This window comes from Papio anubis, chromosome 7 (genome assembly GCF_008728515.1).
Source record: "Papio anubis isolate 15944 chromosome 7, Panubis1.0, whole genome shotgun sequence".
In the NCBI taxonomy this organism is placed as follows: domain Eukaryota; kingdom Metazoa; phylum Chordata; class Mammalia; order Primates; family Cercopithecidae; genus Papio; species Papio anubis.
In genome coordinates, this window is record NC_044982.1 from 103,894,228 (window position 1) to 103,900,227 (window position 6,000).

Consider the following 6,000-nt stretch of genomic DNA (forward strand, 5'->3'; position numbering starts at 1 on the left):
AACATGTTCAATGTTTGTTCAGTTTAATATTTAAGAAAGACATCTAAAATGATGACTAATATTTAAACCTATGCATTAATATTTTTCAATAATATGCTTTACATTTTGTAATTTTGATAAGGTTAAACTTTATATCCATCTTGAAAAGATAAGTTTTCTATTTGTCTTTAAAATATGACCCACAATATGCCTGTTTTTAAACAGTGAATGATGCTCAAAAATCGCAATATAAATTCAGGCAGTGTTCCTTACATGGAATGTTTAAGGGTTTCTAACACTGTTCTTTTTCACCGGTTATGAAAACACAGAACAATTATCTACACATCTAATAATTCAGGTCCTTTGTTTCTCCTCCATTCTATTAGTTTTATAGTAATTGTAAGGCCTGTGAGGATGAAGTTGTCTGTGACAGTTACCACAAAGGTTACTATAAGCAGACAAATTTCAAACAGGTTATCACCACTACCATCCCCACCATACAACTGTCTCAATCAAGGGCAACACAATTCAAGGTTAGCCAAGACAACTTCTTTACCTGTCACTGCTTAAGAAAAGAATTTTTTGCTCTTATTTAGAAATAACTTTCTGTATCTATTTTTCTCCACAAATCCACTGAGACCAAGGTGTGGCTCTATCTCAAGCACCAGTAGGCAAAACTGCCTGCCAGTATGTTCAGTTTCTGTATCTTTCCAAATGTGCGGCACAGCTATCTTTTGATATCATAATGTTTTGAAAACTGAAGCACAAACTTCTTATTGAAAGTTTAGTCGGGCTCGGTAGCTCACGCCTGTAATCCCAGCACTTTAGGAGGCCAAGGCAGGCAGATCACGAAGTCAGGAGTTCAAGACCAGCCTGGCCAACATGGAGTCTCTACTAAAACTACAAAAATTAGCTGGGTGCGGTGGCAGGTGCCTGTAATCCCAGCTACTCGGGAGGCTGAGGCAGGAGAATTGCTTAAACCTGGGCAGCAGAGGTTCCAGTGAGCTGAGATCGCGCCACCGCACTGCAGCCTGGGTGATAGAGTGAGACTCCATCTCAAAATTTAAAAAAAAAAAAAGAATTTCAGATGTACAGCAGCTGTAATTCTTCTGAAGGCTGGTTATGGGACACATTACTTTCATACTTTGTTGTTCAATAAATGTGGGGTGGAGAATAAAGTAAATTGTCAGAATTACCATATAAAATAAAATTCTAAGTCCTCTGACAACAAAAGAAACTTAAAATACACACACACACACACACACACACACACACACACACGGTTTTCCCTAATCATTTTACAACTAAACAACCAATAAGCTAACCCAGAGCCCACAAAAGTAGAGTAAAAATTCTATCTCTTGATAAAATAAAAATGCACATATATCCCTGTCATCTAAAAAAATGCTTAAGGATTCAAAGACAGCAATTATAGCTACTGAGAACATCATTGTAAGCAAACTAAGGCAGAGAAAACAACAGTGCTGATGAGGATTTGAACCACCTAACCTGCAGAAACCCACTAGATGGTTTCCTAGGTTCCAAGTTGGCATTATCTTTCAGAACGATCTTCTAGAAAAGATTACATAACACTGTTACAAAGGATCTGGGGAAAGGGATGCTGGCTTGATAAAGCCAGCTGGCTTGATGCTCTGGCTCTCTAGTCATGCTTTACATTTTCACTTCTTACACTCTCTTTCATATGAAGTCAATTTACAGACTTCCATCAAGCCCTTAGAGACCTTTTTGTACTATCCATGACGAGTTCTTGATGTTATCTCTGCACTTTTGACACATTCTTAGCAGTTAACTTACAAGGCAGTTAAGATTTTTGTTCAAGCACAATATAGTGACAATAGGATCACACACTTAATAAAACAAATATTTACCAAGCATTTATTCAGTGGAAGATGAAAAGCACAAAGTATAATTATAAAATATTCTCCCCTGCCACCATTTTAAAAAAAGTAAAAAGGCTTACAGAATACAGCATAACATGACCAAAGCAAAAATAGTAAGGACTAAAGAGGGGAGGAAGGTGACATATCAGCATGAACAAAATATGACCCAGAAGAGCCTTGGTGGTCAGACATGTAAAGACAAATTGGGTAGGGTTAGTGGGTGGCTGTCAGGGGCACATTCTACAGGGGAAAAATAGCTGATACAGAAGCCTGAAAGGAAAAGCGGGCAGAGCGCCTGTACAGGACTGTTAACCTGCCGCATCCACGGTACAATGCGCCTTTCCAGAACATAGCGGCGGCCCGGGGACAGGGATCGCTCAAACAGCACCAGAGGCTGCATTCCAACTTTTTCTCCCTCAACAAGTCCGTTTTCATTGTTAGTTTCTCCTTAAACACAAACTTAAAAACGATTGGCTGAACACGAGAGAACAAGGAAAACCTGACTGAGGAATGAGGCCTTTAAACTTAAGGGCCTTTGGGATCCGGGCGCGGTGGCTCAGGCCTGTAAGCCCAGAACTTTGGGGGGCAGAGGTGGGTCATTTGAGGTCAGGAGTTCGAGACCAGCCTGGCCAACATGGTGAAACCCTGTCTCTACTAAACAACACAAAAGTTAGCCAGGCGTGGTGGCGGGCGCCTGTAATCCCAGCTACTCGGGAGGCTGAGGCAGCAGAATCGCTTGAAGCCATGGACTGTCAAGTGACAGAGGCTGCAGTAAGCCAAGATCGCCCCACTGTACTGCAGCCTGGGCGACAGAGTGAGACTCCATCTCAACAAGCGCTTCCCATCATGCCGGTTAATTTTTGTATTTTTAGTAGAGACAGGGTTTTACCATGTTGGCCTGGCTGGTCTAGAACTCCTGACCTCAGGTGATCCACCCGCCTCAACCTTCCAAAGTGCTGGGATTACAGGAATGAGCACTGCGCCCGGGCAAAAAACCGAAAATCTTAAAGGCCTTTCCCCTTCCCCGCCTGGGCTCAAACAACAGCCGGAGCCAACCTGTCATGCCCTGTCGCTGTTCCGGAGCAGGTCGGCTGACTGAGGGCGACCATGGGCCCCGAAAGGGCTGCGGGAGACGCGGGCTCCCACCTCGGGAAGCGGCCACCAGGGCGAGAGGTGCCAGCAGTCCCCAAGCCAGCCCCGCGCAAGGAGCCAGAGAGACGCACCCTCAGCCTCCTCCTACCCAAGCCTCCCGCAGTCCCCGCGATCTGGGCCAGGCCAGTCGCAGGAGAAAGGGGTGTGTTGGCCCAGCCCGGGGAACCGGGGCCTCTCCGGGGCAGGCTCTCCTTTGTCCCGGGACTCCAGGAGCCTCCTCTCCGCCCTCGCCCTGACCCGCGAGGCCGCGGCTGGGCGCCTCATCATGACGTTGCAGTGGAGCGTGAGCTGCCGCGGCTCCTGGTTCTTGTGGAAAATAGAGGCTAGCAACTTCAGCTTGGCCTTGAACCCTGACACGGACATCTTACCCTCATTTCCGGCGGGAGGGGCGCGGAAGGTGAGCCGATCCGGAGCCCCTGTCATGGCCACGACCACCCGGCAGGACATCCCGGCGGAGCTCTGGCCGCTCTGCCTCTCCCCACTGCCTCCACTGTAGTCGGAGCACGGCTGGAAAATGGTAAGGGGCACCGAGGCCTCTGCGGGGAGCTGTGTGGCGGCCTGGGCGGCTGCTCCCCTTGTAACCGACTCCACCGACAGGAGGCGCGGCTCCTGTCAAGCCGCAGCTTAAAAGGGCAACAGCACCACCGCCCCCTCTACCGCCTGGGAAAGGGCTGCCCCCACCTTACCCAGTTCCCTCTCACTCCTTACCCCCGCGCTCCCAGTGCCCACCCATTTCCGCAGGTGCAAGAGTCTGGAGCATGAGTGCGCTTCTGGCTGCCCCCTCCTAGCCTTGACTCAGCACTGCTGGACCCATCTGGTCGTTCCTGGCACTGGCGGACTGGAGGCTCCGGGCAGCACAACCACCAACTCGTGTGTGCGTGTGTGTGTGTGTTGGGGGTGCGGGGTGGGGGGCACAAAACCACTAACGTGTGTGTGTGTGTGTGTGTGTGTGTGTGTATGTATGTGTCTGTCTCCCAAGGGAACAGCACTGCTGAGTTCAGGCTGAGTTCAGTCCTCATGGACTGTAAGCAAAATACACTCACAAGAAGGCTATGTGCTGTTTTGTCTTTTGCAGTGACATCATGTTTGCAGTGACATCATGTGGCTCATGTTTTATGTTTTTCAGAGTTCATTAGTTTCTGTTTGTTCTCAGTTAATATCCAGTTCAATAGATTGTGTAAGTAGAATACCCCCAAACTGAAAGTCACCTACATAAAATATAGTGAAAAATATGTCACTCACTTAAACTATAGTTGAAAACATGTACTCATTAGTTTTGTGTAGCCGACACTGGATACTGGGTAAGGGCACAGGATCCGAGGGCTAGACTGCCTGGGTTCACGTTCCGATTGAGCCACTTGCTGGCTTTGAAATACTTGACAGCTTTAAGCCTCAGTTTCTTTCTTCTTTTTTTTTTTTTTTTAACTTAATCCCAAATGTGATAGTAAGTCTCAGTTTCTTGATCTGAAAAACAGAAATGATTCAATGTGAGTCTATGTGAAAAGCTGCTATCTGGCTCAGGAAAGTCCTCAGCTTTAGCTGTTAAAGTTTTAAAAGCCACTTTAAAGTTTTTAAAGTCACTGCCTGGCTCAGGAAAGTCCTCAGCTTTAGCCCTTATTAGCTATGATTATTATTGTGCTGGCTACACATATATTAATGAGGCAGGAAAATGCTCAAGGATAACAGCCAAGTATCCAGATTATTTCATCAGATCGAGACAGATACATATGTGTATATGTTCATGTTTTAGCTCAGAGCCATTTGTCTAAAAGGCTGTTGAACTCAGAGGCCCAGGCAGTATCAACTTTACTTTGCAGTGGAGCCATCACTTTTGTTAATCAATGAAATTGACATAATGCTCTTTTTTTTTTCTTTTTAGCACCAACCATGTGCCTAGAGCTAACTGGGTCAAGAAGAGCATACTTCAATTGGCTGGAGTGAGCAATTCAACTTGTGGAGGAATGAGAAATGATAGTGTTGAGACAAGAAACATAAAACCCCAGGGTAAGGTAGGAATCACTGAAAGTCAGGCAAAGGAACTGGCATCCAGTGATGAGTCAGGCTTTGCCCGTCTCTGGCTCTACAGATGGCTCTTTGGAAAGGAAAAAATTAAGCCAGGCCCGAGGGCACAGATCCTAAGGGAATGCTGGCAGCTCTAGGCTGTCTATGGAAGAGAAGCAGAGGGTGGCATCTGGTTGAAAGAGGGAGCTGGGGGGCATGGCTTGAGCCTGTGTTTACAGATGGAGTCCCCTGATTCCTGCGACTGGGGAAGGAGATCATGCCTGGATCAGGGGACCACAAATCAGAACTTTTCCCACCCACATTCCTTCTTGTCAGGGCATCTTTCACTGCAAACAACAGATAAACTAGTTGAAAGCTCAGTAGATTCTCATGATGGTGCCCAGCAGGCCAGACCTAGCTGCCCTTTAACATGTGACTGAGGGTGATGCCACTGGCCCATAGGACACACTGGGAACTCTTAACATCCATGGACACGCCCTGCCCCACAGAGACAGCTATGCAGGGTTCTTTAGGTTTGGTGTGCTGTGCTGGCAGTTGCCTTATAAATATGTAGGATTAAAATGGGATGCCCTGGAGCTTAGCTGACCTTTACTCCCCACTCTAAAATGAAGGGGCTGCTAGTTTTGTCTGTTTTATGAAAGATGGGTCTGTCATTGTTTTTAGAACCTTTGGAGAAAGATTTCTTGGGAGGAAGCTACCCTGAACACTCAAGAGATTTTTCTCATTTACTGGCACACCAGCTTTAGAGTCCAGGTCTTCATCCTGGCTCAGCCACCCTCCAGCTCTGTGGCCTTTGAGAAGTTGCTTGACTACACTGAGTCTCACTGTCACCATGAGTGAAGGTTGCTACATTGCTACTGTGTGGAGCACCTTCCCCCAGGCACTCTTATAGGGTGATGATGAAGATTAAATGAAATAATGAGGCTGAAGGGGGAGGATCGCTTGA

The 6,000-nt window shown here is 46.8% G+C and overlaps 1 pseudogene; it reads right to left on the minus strand.

Annotated features, from left to right (window-relative positions):
* Positions 1 to 3,479, minus strand: part of LOC110742346 — a 43,218-nt pseudogene extending 39,739 nt beyond the window's left edge.
* Positions 3,480 to 6,000: the final 2,521 nt, after the last annotated feature.